This window comes from Mauremys reevesii, linkage group 3 (assembly GCF_016161935.1).
Source record: "Mauremys reevesii isolate NIE-2019 linkage group 3, ASM1616193v1, whole genome shotgun sequence".
In the NCBI taxonomy this organism is placed as follows: Eukaryota; Metazoa; Chordata; order Testudines; family Geoemydidae; genus Mauremys; species Mauremys reevesii.
Genome location: NC_052625.1, coordinates 45,989,249 through 46,006,276, shown reverse-complemented (window position 1 = coordinate 46,006,276; position 17,028 = coordinate 45,989,249).

The window sequence follows — 17,028 nt, the reverse complement described above, 5'->3', positions numbered from 1 at the left end:
TCCTGGCTAATAGCCATTACTGGACTTAACCTCCATGAATTCATCCAGTTCTCTTTTAAACGCTGTTATAGTCTTAGCCTTCACAACCTCCCCAAGTAAGGAGTTCCACAAGTTGACTGTGCGCTGCGTGAAGAAGAACTTCCTTTTATTTGTTTTAAACCTGCTGCCTATTAATTTCATTTGGTGACCCCCTAGTTCTTGTATTAAGGGACTAAGTAAATAACTTTTCCTTATCCACTTTCTCAACATCACTCATGATTTTATATACCTCTATCATATCCCACCTTAGTCTCCTCTTTTCCAAGCTGAAGAGTCCTAGCCTCTTTAATCTCTCCTCCTATGGGACCCTCTCCAAACCCCTGATCATTTTAGTTGCCCTTTTCTGAACCTTTTCTAGTGCTAGAATATCTTTTTTGAGGTGAGGAGATCACATCTGTACACAGCAGCTGAAACCCTTCCTCTTCTAGCAGCCCTCTTTTTGCCAATTTCTGTGAGCAGGGCCTGCCTCTGGCTCACAGCCTAAATTTGCTTAGCAACATCTTGACCCTTACTTCAGATCAGGCCTCAGGCCTCATCTCACTACAATTCATTCTTCCATTTTGTCCTTTTCCAGATTTTCCTCTTGAGATCTGTGTCTCAGGCATGAGCAAAAACAGCTGATGCACGATATATTTTTTCCCACAGGGCTACCGATGTGTAAGTTCTCAGAGGCCTCTAGAAAGGCATCGTCAAGCTGTTGAGAGATTTTCAGTAAAGAAACAGTGTAAGCACCCTACTGCTTGTTGTTAATTTATGCAATCCCTGGTGTCTGCCGTGGCACCGACAATATCCGCACCGTTAACTCCGGCCATGCAAGAGCTGTCAAGTCCGGTACCGGAAAGCTCCCCGGTACGAGCCATGGTTGAGCTTACTCTCCAGCTGCGTCGGAGCCGCCTGCTCCGCAGCCTGAACGCTATACCAACTCGGTCTGCCCGGTTCTGATACCTGCTGCGGCACCGACATTATCGGCACCGTCGACTCCGGCCACGCAAGAGCCGTCGAGTCCAGCACCGCCGGTGCGGGTTATATTGTCGATCGGCAAGCCTGCCTTGCTCAGACCACCCTGCGTCGGCACCTCAGAGCAGCAGCATTCACGATCGCGGTCCCGCAGATGTTCTCAGTCCCGTCGCCAAGCCAGGTGTCGGCACCGCTCACGGTCCTGGCACCGTTCTCCATTTCGGTACCGGTCGTACTCGCGGCACCGATCAGCGTCCCGTTCGCCGACCTGGCACACTCGGTGCCGATCCAGCTCCCGGCACCGCTCCAGGCTCTGGACTCCCGTAGCCACTCCCGGCGTCCAGCCTCGAGATTTCGGTCAACCTCCCGGCACCGCTCCGGTCACAGGTCCCATTTTCGCTCCCGATACCGGTATGCCTCCCGGTACCGATCCCCAGTACCGCGTTGAGACGACATCAGCTAGAGAGGTAGACTATGCCCAGGGCTTTTAGCTCCTCCATGGCCATCCATTCGGGTGTGCACACCAGAGTCTCCCACGTGCCCCAGGGCCAGGACCCTAACCCCCATCAGTGGCTACCCTGTACGTCTCGGGCGTGCCGTCAGGCCAAGGGCCTACCTGTGATCCGATCTCGCTCTGTTCTGTCAGAGCACTGGGCGCCAGAGGCGACGGTTGGCCGTCCCCCTCCGACTGGTACGGAGGAAGCCCAGTTCAGCCACCGGATTCCCACATCCCACCAGATCAGGAGGTCATCCAGGAGCGTGAGCCCACACAGGACCCACTTGTCCCTGGCCTTTCTTCTCCCTCCTCCCCACATGAGGCGCTGGCAGGAGCGTACTCCTTCGGCCTCCCCCTAATCGGCTTGGGGGCCCATCAGGACCTCCCAAGATGAGTGGCGTTCACTATGAATCTCCAAGTGGTCACTATCCCACCCGTGGGCTCGGGAGTCGAATGCGTGTGCATGGTATCCTCCAGGGGTGACGGGTACCTGTAGGTACGTCTTTCCCCTGCCCCTTTGTCCGTCAATAACATGCAATGCCATGGCCGACAGGTACCAGCCCCTAAATTCAAGGAGGCTAGGCAAATGGACTCCCTGGACCTTTGGATTACCTCTGATCTTTCAAACATCAGCGCCTGGCGTGATTCATCATTAAGGGCCTCAAGGGCTTGGGGCATTTATACCCCCAGTTTTGCCGCCCCGCCAAACCTGGGTCTTCAACCTGGTTATAAGCAGTCTTATGCCTGCCCCATTCGAGCCACTGACAACATGCTCGCTGAGATACCTGTCCTGAGAGAGAGTTTTTTCCTTGTAGCCTTTGCATCGGCCAGACAAGTCTCTAAGCTTCAGGCTCTCACAGTGGACCCACAGTGCACTATGTTTCGCAAGGACAAGGTGCGGTTGTGACCACGTCCGGCCTTCCTCCCTAAGGTGCTGTTGACCTTTCCTATCATCCAGGATATCTTCCTTCCGGTCTTCTTTCCGAAGCCACATTCATCGCGAAGGGAGCACATTTGCCCTCCCTAGACGCCGTAGGGCGCTCGCTTTTTATGTCAAGCGGACAAGCCCTTTTGTACGCCCCAACTCTTCGTTGTCTTGGCAGACCGGATGAAGGGCCTACCTGTCTCCTCCCAGAGGTTTTCATCTTGGATGACGTCATGCATTTGCACCTCCTGTGACTTGGCCCATGTTCCATCGAGCCACCTTACTGCTCGTTTGGAAAGGGCTCAGGCTTCTTCTGCTGCCTTCCTGACTCACATACCCTTCCAGGGGCTATGTTGTGCTACTACCTGGTCCTCGAACCGGACCTTTGCCTCTTTGGTCTAACTGTCCAGAGATCATGCAGCCTTTGGCTCAGCAGTTTGCATTCTGCAACATCTCACTCCGACCCCACCGCCTACATAAGGCTTGGGAATCACCTACATGGAATGGATATGAGCAATCACTCGAAGAAGAAAAGATGGTTACTCACCGTTGTAACTGTTGTTCTTCGAGATGTGTTGCTCATATCCATTCCACACCCACCCTCCTTCCCCACTGTCGGAGTGGCCTGCAAGAAGGAACTGAAGAGTGGGTGGGTCGGCTGGTGTATATATCCGGCGCCATGGTGGCGCCACTCCAGTGGGCGCCCAGCCGACCCACTGAGTTGCTAGGGTAAAAGTCTTCCGACGAACATGCACGCAGCACGCACACACCTACATGGAATGGATATGAGCAACACATCTCAAAGAACAACAGTTACAACGGTGAGTAACCGTCTTTTCCTAGCCCCATTACAGCCCATCCTCGACCGTTGCTTCTTAATCATTCATTTAACTGAGCGATGTTTTTTCCATTCACCTTGTCTGCCGGTGACTCCCCCAAGCCATGATCGCCTTCCACCTCGAGGGGGGTGGACAATGAGAGGCCTTCACACTAATTGGGATGCCTAACAAAGTTTTTGGGGTCGGATTCCAATGTATCCATCAACGTTGAGTCAAAGGGTCCTCCTTGGAACTGTCACCGAGGTAGCGCTTTCTCCACACAATTCCAAAGGTGTTCGGAGCTAAAACAAAGTCCAAAGTTCTCAAAGGGATGGTAAAGGAGTCCATGTTTCCTTTCAGCAGCCTTTCCACAACTTCTAAAACACGTGTCCTTGGTCAGAGATGGCCTCCTCTGCCCAAAGCTGGGACTTATGGGGCAATGGTGCTGCTCTCTGATTGGCAGAGGGCGTTGGGAGGAGTTCTTAGAGGGGTCACACGACCCACTTCCGAACAGGTCACCCCGCCCCAGCACTCACTCTGATGGGTCAAATCTCCTCTCAGGGTGGTCCTATCGGGGCGAACCCCATCCTGATTGGTAGAGGGAAGTAGGTGGAGTTCTTAGAGGGGTCACACAACTCACTTCTAGATGGCTCACTCCACCCCAGAACTTGCCTTGATTGGTCTAATCTCCTCTTGGGGTGGTCCCCAGCAGCTGAAACCCTTCCTGATTGGTAGAGGATGGTGGGAGAAGTTCTTAGAGGGGTCACACGACCCACTTACGGACGGCTCACCCCACCCCGCAACTCACCCTGATTGGTCAAATCTCCTCTCAGGGCACTGCTAATGGGACAAAACCCATCCTGATGGGTAGAGGGCAGTGGAAGGAATTCTTAGAGGGGTCACATGGCATACTTGCTTCTGGTCATGTGGCTACCTTGACCCCAGAAGTAATATCCTCTGGGGCGGGACTTCTGGTGACAGGAGGGCGGTGTTTAAGAGGTCAAGGGACAGGTTAAGGGGTCAAGGAGTGGGGTTAGGGTTTGATTGATGGTAGGGCCCTTACGAACAATGTATGAAACAGGGAGAACAGCATCAGTACCAAAGGAAATGAGAAAATATGGCATTAACATTCTTGCGATCAGTGAGATGAGGTGGACGGACACTGGTATGTTAATACTGGACTCTGGTGAGACAATTTTTTATTCAGGACGCATAGATGGATATCACCATGAAGGGGTGGGCATCATTGTCGACAAAGAGACGAGAAAGAGTTTGTTAGGATGGAGTCCTGTTACCTCCAGAATAATAAGAGCGAGATTCTTCTCCAGATATGCGAAGACTACTATCATGCAATGTTATGCACCTACTGAACAAGCTGAGGAGGAGGAAAAAGACTTGTTCTATATCAGACTTCAGGAAGAGATACTTAAGACCCCATGCCACGACATCCTGATTTTGATGGGCGACTTCAATGCTAAAGTCAGTTCCAGCAATGCCGGGTATGAAGCATGCATGGGGCGGGAAGGAGTTGGAGAGAGAAGTGACAACGGTCAACGATTTGTAGACTTATGTCTTGAGAATGGACTGGTGATAGGTGGAACAATCTTCCAACATAAGACAATACACACGCTGACGTGGATATCACCGGATGGGAAAACCAGGAATCAAATTGATCACATTGCAATTAATCGGAAGTGGAGAGTGGTTGGCACCTTATGCTCCACAGGGAGTGAATAAGAAGAAGAAGAAGGGCCCTTATACTACTAGCCTGCAGTTATATCACTTCAGATCAAAATAACCATTGGAAGATGAATAGTTTTCATGACTATGTATGAAAACTATATGCTCACTATTTTTTGTCAAAATAATTTGTATAATACTTTCAACACGAAATCATTTTTACACATCTTGTTGTTAAACATTTACTGATAACTATGTCAGTAAAGCTGTGTTGAATGAATGGACAGATCCATTTTTATTTCTCAACATGTTGTTAATATAGGTGATTGTTGTACAATGTTCTGTAAATAATTGTGTAGAAACTTATTTGAAATAAAATTTAATAGAAATTCAGTTAAGTACCAAACCACACATTACATTAGCAGTATTCCTTCTGTATATCAATGTTTCATTAAATTTCCAAAACACATTTTTGAGACTATTTATTACTAGAAATTCATCTTGATCGATCAGTCCTTCAGCCGTCGTCTCATTTGCGCCGATCACAACACGTCTTCCATTCTTCTCGTATCATGGCCTTCCTTCTCCATGTGTGGCCATGTCTTTTCATGATAACATCTTCCCATCTCTTTGGAGTTTGGCCGAGTGCAGCTGCAGTCCATCGATTGTCAGTGAGCCTCACTATATGCCAGGCCTATCGCATTCTACTATGCATGCTCTCAACAACAATGCCCAGCACTCCACTCTGCTGTCTGATCTCTTCATTGGGGACTTTGTTGTGGATTGAAATTCCCAGAATTCTTCTTTCCATCACCCTCTCCAGACAGTTCCTGCTCCTCTGTCAGCACCCATGTTTCGCTACCGTGCAACATTGCAGTACAGTAATTCCTCGCTTAACATTGTAGTTACATTCCTGAAAAATATGACTTGAAGTGAAACGTTGTTAAGCAAATCCAATTTCCCCAGAAGAATTAATATAAATGGGTGGGGTTAGGTTCCAGGGAAATTTTTTTTCACCAGACAAGAAACTAGATAGATAGACACACACACACACACACACACACAAATCCTCATCCCCCGCCAGAGCCCTCAGCCCCCCACACCCTAATTCTCATCCCCAGCCAGAGCCCTCATCCCCCCGCACCCTAATCCTCAGCCCCAGCCCTGAGCCCCCTCCTGCATCATGAATCCCTCATCCTCAGCCCCACAGCCCTCACCCCTGCACTCCCTCCTATCCCCAAACTCCCTCCCAGAGCCTGCATCCCTCACCCCTTCCTATGCCCCCACCCCCAGCCTGCACCCAAACTGCATCCCAAAGCCTGCACCCCTCACTCCCTCCTGCACACCCACTCCCTGCCCCAGCCCAGAGCCTGCACCCAGCACCCAAACTCCATCCCAAAGCCTGCACCCTGCACCCCTTCTGCACCCTAATCCCCAGCCCTGGATCTGCACCCCACACCTCCCCCCAAACCTCCTCCCAAAGCCTTAGGCAGGTGGGAGGCAGAGTTTGGGGGGGGCAGAGTTGCGCGGCGGGTTCTGGGCACCACCAAAATTTCTACAAACTTGCCACCCATGCTCTCAGCTTATGCTGATGGAGGATATGTCCGTTGTCTCAGAAGTTGTTCTGGATTCAGCTGAAACCCAGAAAGATGCTCAGGAAGATGTTTCTCTAGAGCAACCCCTAGCTGAAAAGGGAAAGGACAACATTTCTGGGGGAAATGAATTGTTGCCTAAAATTGCTCCTGAAGGACTAAAACCTCATGTAGCTTTTGCAAGCAGTTTGCTGCAACTGAAGAGTGTGGAAGTGAGTTGACTGAGTTAGCTCAGAATGAATCATTGCCTGTAGCAAGCAAGAGTGTAGGTGCTGAGAAATTTGGTTCAGTTTCTAGCCACGAACACCCAGAGTGGGGGCAAGTGGGGCAATTTGCCCCAGGCCCCGGGCCCTGCAGGGGCCCCGCGAGCTGCTCTGGGTTTTCAGCAGTGGGCCCTTTACTCGCTCCGGGTCTTCGGCAGCGGGTCCTTCAGTGACGCGGGAGCCTCGGAGCGAGTGAAGGACCTGCTGCTGAAGTGCTGCCAAAGCCTCGGAGCGCCAGCCGGTGAGTACGAGCGCCACAAGCGGCGGGGGCCAAAAAGAAAAAGAAAAAGAAAAAAGCCGCGATCGGCTGTACTTAGGCTGCTCTACTGCCACCACTTCATTCTTCGTCCGCATTTGGCGGCAGGTCCTTCCCTCCGAGAGAGACCCGCTGCTGAATTGCCGCCGAAGACCCGGCCCTGCCCCAGGCTCCCTGAATCCTCTGGGCGGCCCTGTTTTCTAGCTGTCACAGTTCCTCAACTGTGTATAAATCCACTGACTTTGTTTGAGAAAGATCCAGGGTGGAAGCCATCCCTATTAAAACCCACACCGCCTCTGTCACTGCTAAGCAGTTCTTTACATGCACCTGGGATGGCCGCTGCTCTTTGGTGAATCGGGCCAGCCCCAGTGTGTGTCAGGTAGAAATCCTGAATGAAAAATATGGGAAACCCTGGCGAAAATGGTTTCATTCTTCACAGCTCAAAGTATGGAAGGATAAACCACCTGACCCTGTCTTCTCCATCCTGTTGGCCACCCATCTTGGCCAGCAAGAAGGAACGGCTTTGGGCCATTGGAAAATAAGCATCAAGTGGGCTGGTCAGTGCCTACCCCGATGTTAAGACAGGAAAAGGCCAGAAAAATCCTTGACTTATTATGCCCACCCTCACGTAGGTCACCGCTTCATGATCACTCTGTAATATTGATCCCAGATTCTCCCAATATATACGGGGGGAGCGTGGGAAGTTTTTCTCTCTTCTCTGCTCCCTCACAGGGCCCGTCCATGAGCCATGACATCCCACTGGTGTGCCAGCACCCTGCTGTTCATAAGTGTCTGGAGTCTGATGCTGTCCAGGCTCTATGCTGTACCTGTGACCTCTGAGCCTCTGGAGGTGCTTGCCAGCTGGAGCCCAGGAAGCTAAATTGCTGTGCCACATGCATGGATTCTGTGGGAATGGGAGCAACCCCCTGGCCCTGCAGCGTCACTATCAGTTCGAAGGAGACAAACACACTCAGTGACAGCCTCCTGGGTGGTGAAAGGTGCAGGGTAGCCCTGGTTTCCTCTGCTGTTTGGGAACAACCATGCTCCTACGTGTCATCATTGTCATTGGAACTCAGACACCTCCGTTACCTGGAGAGGAACTGCAGCTGTCTCTGATCACACCAGCAGGCAAGAATATCACATGGTTCCTCGTAAACTGCTGAACTGGACTTTAGCTGCACATGACTTGATTCAGCAAGGTCCCCCAGACTGGACAGTTCCATTAAAGGACACACATTGTGACAAGCTCATGCCAGCAATTTGGTGTAAATTCTATAGGCACATTGCCATTTCAGAGAGATTTCATGAGCCCGGTTTGTACAGAGTGGATTTGGGCCAACAACAAAAAACAGCTTTAAATTCCAACCCTCTGATCTCAAACTGTGCTCCCTTCTGACATTTAAGAGCCCCAGTTTCAGGACCCCAGGTGTTAAAATTGGATCAACAAGAACATTTGGTTCTTCCACCTCAGACTTCTCTGAAGGAGGGTCAAATCCACTTAAAGGGCATGAATAGCTCTCACATTGCACCTGCATGTGCTCTCCTGATTGAAACTAGCCATAAGGATTGGGATGAATGGGTAACCTGGGAATATTCTCACTCTTCCTTCAATGTTATCCACGCAGAAGGGTCCGAAAACTTGTCAGAACAAGGTAAATGTGCCCTGTCCTGAAGAAAATCTTCTTATTGCCTCTCGGTGTAGATTACAGCCCTTCTTGGCACCATCTCTATAGATTTGCCTCTGTGACTGGTTTTGCCTGCCTGCTTCGTGTTCCCGTTCATTAGGACTTAGGCCAACTTGACCCTTGTAATGGCTTTAATTCCCTTCACTACTATGAAGGAAAACATGGCCTACCTAGCAACAGCCTTATTAAGCAAGATCTGCTGAGGCTTTCAATCCTCTGTGGAGAGTTCAGTTGTTCAAAACAAGTTTTTAAATTTTCTGGTGATGCTGATGAGTATTTGGTTGTCTTCTATAAAATGTGGATTATATTATAATCTCAACCATGATAGTACTGAAATTGATTTTATAAACCCTAGGTAAATTCCTGGATTTGCAGCATAATGGAACTGGTAAGACTGCGGTTCCAAAGATGGTACAGTTCTATATAAAACTTTTCAATGTATAATGTGCTCAGAAACTGAACAGCATTTTGAAAAGCTAGCGTGGTAACTTTAAAACAATTCAGTGTCCTCAAATGTGTTTGCATTGTTTTGTCTTCTTTGCATGCCTGACAAGCTGTCAGATCTTTATGCGAATGCTTCTGAGATTGATCTGTGCACTGCAAAGCCCACAGCCCTCAGTGTTCTGGGCCCACCCCACTCACTGGATCCTTTGAGTCTGCAGCTTCAGCTCTGAAGGGTTAAAATCCACGTGCTGTTTGCATAACAACTTGGTACACCTCTACCCCGATATAATACGACCCGATATAACAGGAATTTGGTTAGAACGTGGTGAAGCAGCGCTCTGGGGGGGCGGGGCTGCGCGCTCTGGCGGATCAAAGCAAGTTGGATAGAACGCGCTTTCACCTCTAACGCGGTGAGATTTTTTGACTCCCGAGGACAGCATTATATCGGGGTAGAGGTGTATATGGATTGCGTCCGCTTTTAGAGGCCCAAAGTCCAGAGTCTGGTCAAGAGGCCAGAGGCCTAGCAAATAGTGATCAGCTACGAGAAAGCAGAATAAACAAAAGATAACCTTGGCCCTAGGTCATTAATTTGTTATTAATGCAGATTTCCATGGAAGGATATGACTAATACTTTAATGGCAGAATATGGCCCCAACATTCTCATTAGCCATCCTTAGACCCGACAGGTACGTCTTAATGTCTCCAAAGAAACTTAGAGACAGACTATTTTAAAAAAAGACCTGCTGAATGAATAAAATGAGGTTTAAAATTAACTTTGTAAACCAAATACAGTAGAACTTGCTTATATTGAACTCAGCTGTAATGAAACTTCATGTAAGTTTTGCCATTGACGTCAAAAGGATCTAGGGTCTGACCTTTTTCCAAAGTCTCAAATTGCCTCTATGCATTTTAGTGAATTTGCACTCCTGCTACACAGAAGCTACTCTATGTTTATAGGGCCAGATGGCATACCCCCCAACACACAGCCTGAATCCTATACCATAACGCATTTAAGCATATGTGGAGCTCTAAGTGTGTGAATAGTCCCATCAAAGTCAAGGAATTTGTAAGGAAAAACATGGCACTTCAAGTGCAAATCCTCTTCCAAGTTGCAAAAAAACCCACTTCACAACCACTACTTCAGTACCAGAGCTGCACTCCTGTTCACTGGCAGGAAGATGGTGCATAGATATGACTGCAGGTAGGAAAAGATGCCCAGCTTCTTGTCCTGCCTTGCTCTGCCAAGCATCCCGCCTCCTGTGTGGTTAGGTCTGGGATGCTGTGTTTCTGACAGGGGTCCCCAAACTGTCTTGCACGGGGAGGGCAGTAGAATTTTCCCCCATAGCGAAATCCCACTGTGGTAATCCTTTGGGAACAGAAATTATCACCAAATGACCAAATAAGTATTAAAACTGTTATCAGGCTGAGCAGAGACAGAAAGGGAGGAGAAGTTGCCACAAGTGAGCCATGAGAGGACTAAGGGGGAGTCACTAACTCCAGACTTCATGCAACTGCTTTTCATTAAGGGTGAAGGACTAGCCTTTCAGACAGGAAGTGCCCCTGCACTTGAAGGGGAATAAAGGAAGTGCCCCCCCAAGAGATGGGGCTATTTTGGCAGTCAGGCCTTTTCCTGTTACACTGAAACAACTCTGTCGATGGTGATGTATTTTTGTGAAACAACCAAATTTCCCCACAAGTATGTTTTTGGTCTATCTATATTTAGATTGGCTAAAGCTCTTTGTAGTAGGAATATGTTTGTTTGTTTATCATGTAACTTTGACTCCTTCACCTGCACTCTTCCCAACCATCCATCCCTGCTGAACCTACTTTTAGCATATCCCACCTTTTGAGCAGCTTTCAGCAGACACTGTATATGATTGATTTTGCCATTCTGCCAGTAATATGTCCCCTCACTCTCTCTGTAATTAACATGTAATAGACAAGTTTTGACAACACTTTCCTGTACTGTTTTACTTCCCTGTGTTGCACACTTTAGAACTTCTGAGTTTGTGCAGATTCTCCTTTTAGATTCTCCTGTTGTAACCCCTCCTATTATTTAATCCTGTCCATGCTGGGTGGTGGTATGTTTTGTCAGAAGTGAGCTGCATTCGAGTGTGTTTGTTCAGTAAAGTTCAGAACTGCTACAATCCTGACACTTCAAACTGTTCAAATGTCAGCTTCAATTCTGAGGGAAAAATGATCACACACAATATTCAAACAGTGTGCGGTGCAGGTTACAACAAATGCATAGGAGGTCATGACTCTACAGAATAGATGCAGGAGCTCTAGAAGGCCTCAAGAAAAGGAGTTCCTCTACACAACAATTTTTGTTGTACCCCACCAATGGAAATGTTGTTCTTTCTGGATTTTAAAAAGCCTCTCATAAAAATGACACATCTGGTAGCATTAGCGCTGAGTGCAGAGAAAGCGGGTGCCACGGCACAGCTAGACTCCTTTCTAAGAAAGCAATAGACGTCAGTCAAGAATGTTACCAGCGATTGCCTCAGGTGGAAAGTGATAGCTAAAAAGTGTATGCAGTTGACAGATTGATATTAATTTCCTAGAGACTGCTTCTCAGGTATCAGATTTGTGGGTACAATACAGTCATTCCTGGAGTGGAGTTTCTTGGGTAATCAAAATAGGTTCTACCTGTTTCACAAAACGTATTGATTTAGGGCCTGATCCAAACCCACTGAAGTCGTTGGAAGGTTCCCACCGATTTCAAATTATGGGCAGTGGATCTGGCCCCATTTGAGCACTTTGTAAGGACTCAGGAAAAAGAATCCCATTCAAAATAGTTAGATAACTAAAGAAAGGCATGTGGTACTATTTTCCATATTATTCCTTACTGTCTCAGCACTGTGTGGAAGAAAGTGTTCATGCTCTTTATCCCACAGGGATTGGAAGGAATCCTATGAAATGATTATTTGCCACATGAGAAGAACAGAAAGCATTTGTACAGGCTTAGGGGAGTGGGGAAAAGATGGTGCTGTTTTATGTATGAAATGTTCCACGCGCTAAAGGAAGAGAGCTGGGTCATGTAAATAAGCAGTGACCCCCCAGGCTCTCTGGATTCTCTACTAAAAGGGGACCTGACCCTGCAAACCCTTGCTTTCCTCAGTAGTATTAGAGCCCAATCCTGCAATTGTTTAAGCTAATGGGTCAGTTTACGCAGGTGACAAGTCTGAGTAAAATACTTGCATGAATGAAGTTACTTCCCTGTTTTGTATTGTTTCAGGATTGGGCTCTTAAGGCAAGGAAACGGTACTGTGTGATTTAAGCACAACTTGCAACTGGATTTTTTAGGATTTGGCCCAATGTCTCTTATTACTCAACAACTGTTTTGCTAGGCCACAGTGGTGGCCAGTGAGCTGCAAAGCTCAGACTGAAACAGCAGATGAGATTTACAGTTATACACTGAGTCTTGTAGAGACACAAATGCCCTAGAGAAGACTGGCATGATGGATACTGCTGCAATCAGAGTTCTGGGGAACTCAGCAATGTATCCAGTTGTCCAATTGTATGATGTCACTTTAATAGGGAGAGGCATTAAAATAAGTCAGTTCAGGGACAGTGTTTCTGATTCAAGGAGGATTATGGCCTATGAACTATGGGAGGAATGCCGTACTTCTGCAGTTTTAAGGAGACAGCCTTTGGCTTCAAATGTTTGTGACCCAAACCAATTTATTATTCCTGCTTCTTGAATATTTGTATTTGTTCTTATTAATGTATTTTTGGCCAGGGGAGGAAGGGTGGCAGATGGATGGTACTGTAGCCATACATTTTACCCTGCAGGGGCATCCACCAATTAACCACTTGTGAAAGGGACCCAAGGGTAATGTCACAGGTGACAGATAACCAGGAGACCTCAGATCAGTCTGTGACAAACATAACAATAATCTCGTGCGTCTCAAGGGCTAAAAGCTCAGTGGAAGCGGAGTCTCTCCTTTATAGTGCCGATTTAAAGGGGAAGCAAGCTGAAGCTTGTTCATGGTATGGGAGAGGTACCAAGCGGTGACTCTCTGATCCCAGGTGATAAACTCCTCCCAGCAAAGTACCGACTGGAGGCTACAACGCAGAGCTGCGGAGGAGGAAGAAATAGACGGGGTCCCCGGGATGTGGGAGCTCACTACACTCAAACTTTCCCAAGCCTGGCCTGAGGGCTCTCTGCTCGCTACAGTGATATTTCGTCCCCTTCAAAAGTTCCCTTGGGGAAGCTGTGGGAGGAAGATCCCCTAGGGGCCGTGGCGAAGACCAGGAGCAGGTCTTGTGTCTCGGTGGTGGGGTGGCTGTTGGCTTTTCCTCCACCCCATTGCGCTCCCAGGGGCTCCCAAGTCAGCGCCCACCAGTTTGGGATTTATCTTTCCTAGGCGGACCTCTTCCCTTAACCTCCTTCTCCCCGCTTCATCCCTGCAGCATCTGCCTCAGCCTGGGCCTTGCGCGGCCGAGCGAAGGGGCCGGGTAGAAATGCCGAGCAGCTCACCGAGATGAGGGTGCAGCTGCCCCTGGCGCTGGAGCAGGATGGAGGGAGGGGGAGACGCGCCCAGCAGCTGGGGTACACCGGGGGAAAGAGAATGAGGAGAGGAGCGGGTGCCCACACACACAGAGAGAGGCGGAGAGCAAGGACACACACACACACAGTTGCACCCAGAGTCAGGCACCCCATGCCCAGTGCCTGAGACAAAGTGACAGAGCAGGGGGCACAGACACCGCGTGAGAAGCAGGCACCGGGGCTGAGATGCACATGGGAGAAAGACAGAGGGGCCGAGAGAAGACAGGCCCCCGCCCACACTGACCGAGAGCGGGACGCAGATACACACACACACACACACACACACACACACACACACACTGATCTCACACAGATAGGGTGATCTTACACACGCAGCCAGGGTCATGATCACACACAAGAGACAGGCTGATCACACACACGGCAATCACACACACACAGCGATCACACACACACAGAGCGATCTCTCTCTTACAGGGTGATCACACACACACACGATCGTACACACCTCTCCAGGGACAGGGAGAACGCCAGGCTCCGCTCCGCGCGGAATCTGAGCACAGCAGCAGCAAACCCATCCTGGGTCTGGGCCTTTCTTCTCTCTCTTTTTCCATTTAGTCAAACAACACCTCCCCAAGCCCTGAAAAAATGCCTGCCCGTGATGCGAGGAGAGGGCGCCGGGTCTGTAAATAAGAAGTGAGTACTGGCACAATGGTGTGTGTTTCTAGATCGCAGTCTGTCCGAACCCCTCCTGGCCTGACCCCCTTCCCTGAAACCCCTGCCGCACCCTGCAACCTCCTGCCGCACCCCACACCCTTCCTGACCCGATCCCCTGCTGCACTCCACACCCCTCCTGCACCCCAACCCCCTGCCCTGACCCCCCTGCTGCACCCTGACCTCCTGCCACACCCCGCACCCCTCCTGGCCCGATCCCCTGCCCTGAAACCCCTGCTGCACCCCGACCCCCTGCCCTGAGACCCGTGCCGCACCCTGCATCCTCTGTCCTGACCCCCTTCCCTGAGCCCCCTGCTTCACCCTGCACCCCGCATCCCTCCTTCACCCCACACCCTGCCCTGAGCCCCCTGTCACACCCCTCACCCCTCCTGCACCCCCTGGGGACAGGGAGGGGGCAGAGTTGGGGAGGATTTTGGGGAAGGGGTTGGAATGGGGGTGGGGCCGAAGGAGGCATGGGGGGTGTGTGTGTCAGTAAATGCAGTCCTCAGGACAATGTACTAGTCCTCATGGTCATTTGAGTTTGAGACCCCTGATGCAGAACCGTTACTGGGTATTTTTGAGCCCCAGGCAAGAATATAAAATTGCACCCTCCCCCAGGGCTGGCTCTTCTGCAGCAATTCGGTGGCAGGTCCCTCAGTCCCTCTCGGAGGGAAGGGCCTGCCGCCGAAGAATGAATGAAGTGGCGGCAGTAAAACCTGTGATTTTGGGGGGGTCAACTCATGATTTTTGACTGCTTGGGCTGGTAATGTTGCTTCCAAGATGGTCTTTGGTTCCAGTCTAGTTCCAATGCAGAGAGGGACTCACAGGTTAAGAGAGGAGGGAGGTGCTGGATATCAGCAGTGGCCACTAGGGATCAGCATGTGTCCTGAGAATGCTGGGAGTTCAGGTTTGCAGCCAGGATCAGGGGTGGCAGGTTTGTAGAAATGTTGGTGGTACCCAGAACCCGCTCTGCCCAAACTCTGCCCACGGCTCTGGGAGGGAGTTTGGGTGAGGGAGGCAGTCTGGGGTGCAGGCCCTAGGCTGGGGCAGGGGAATGGGGTGCAGGCTCTGGAAGAGAGTTTGGGGGTGGGAGGAGGTACGGAGGGAGGGGGTGCAGGTTCTGGGAGGGAGTTTGGGGATGGAAGGGGTGCAGAGGGACGGGGTGCAGGGGTGAGGACTGTGGCTGAAGGTGAGGGGTTTGGAGTGTGGGAGGGGCTCAGGGTGAGGGCTCTGGCTGGGGCTGGAAATGGGAGGTCTGGGGAATGGGAGGGGCTCAGGGCGAGTGTAGGGGGTGAGGGCTCCGTCTGGGGCTAGGAATGGGAGGGGCTCAGGGCTGGGGGAGAGGGGCAGTGTGCAGGGGGATGAGGGCTCTGGTTGGGACTGGAGATGAAGGGTTTGTGGTGGGGGCAGAGGGTGCAGTGGAGGGTGAAAGCTCTGACTGGGGGTGTGGGCTCTGGGGTGGGGCAGGGCTGGGGCTGAGTTTGGGGTGCAGGCAGGCTGCTCCGGGACAGGGGCCAGAGAGGAGGACTTCCCCCAGCCCTTTCCCTGCTGGCAGCAGCAAGCTCTGGGGGAGGAGCCCCCCTTTCCTGCCCCCCCAGCAGCACATTCACCTCCACCACTGTCACTGCATTGGCTCCTAGGGCCCCTCTCAGGTCCAGGAATCTCCCTCACTTCCCCTGTGGTGGGTGCCAGGAGGTGCTGCATGCGCCTCTGCCCCTGCTGTTGCCCCTGACTGTAACCTCACTGAGGGCGAGGGATGGGGCTACCTTCTTGCCCAGCATGGGGCAGGAGCAGTGACTGCGGGCGGAGGGAGAGGGGCTCTGTGCTGCTGGAGGGTCTCGTTGGAAAATGAAAAAGTCTGAGGGGGAAGGGCAGGCTCAGGGTCAGGAAATGGGGGGCGCTAGGACCCTGCGGCAGCAATTGCTGCAGGGAGGCAGCATGGAGCTGCTCTGTCCAGAAGGAGGGGGGTGGGAGGAAGTTGGGGCCGGGGGACACTCATGGGAGGCGTGGGGGGGCAGCAGGTGGGGCCGGGGGGCACTCATGGGAGGCGTGGGGGGGCAGCAGGTGGGGCCAGGGAGGGGGATCACCTGGGTTATAAATATCTCCGGGCCAGCGGCTTTTTTTTTTCTTTCTCCGCCAGTTTCTGCACCTGAGGCAAGTGCCTCACTCCCCTCGCCCTCGCCCGGGCACTGCCCTGAGGTGAAGTAGGGTGAAGAGCTGGCAGAGCTTTCTGAGCAACTTGTATTGTGGGGATGTTCCCCCCACCCCCTTGAAATAGGCATTAGAGGAAGGAAAGAAAGACAGACCTAAGGAAAGGAAAGGAACAGGGGCAGCTTCTCGCCTGTCTAGCCAAGACCAGCAGGCTTTGAAGGCACCATGCCAGGCAGCTGATCTCTAGGCAAGAGTCCCACTTTTGGGGGGAGGGATAGCTCAGTGGTTTGAGCATTGGCCTACTAAACCCAGGGTTGTGAGTTCAATCCTTGAGGGGGCCACTTAGGGATCTCAGGCAAAAATTGGTCCTGCTAGTGAAGGCAGGGGGCTGGACTAGATAACCTTTCAAGGTCCCTTCCAGTTCTAGGAGATTGGTATATCTCCAATTATTATTATTATTATTACTGAGGTAAGTAGGAGCCCAGCTGCAGGGTCAGC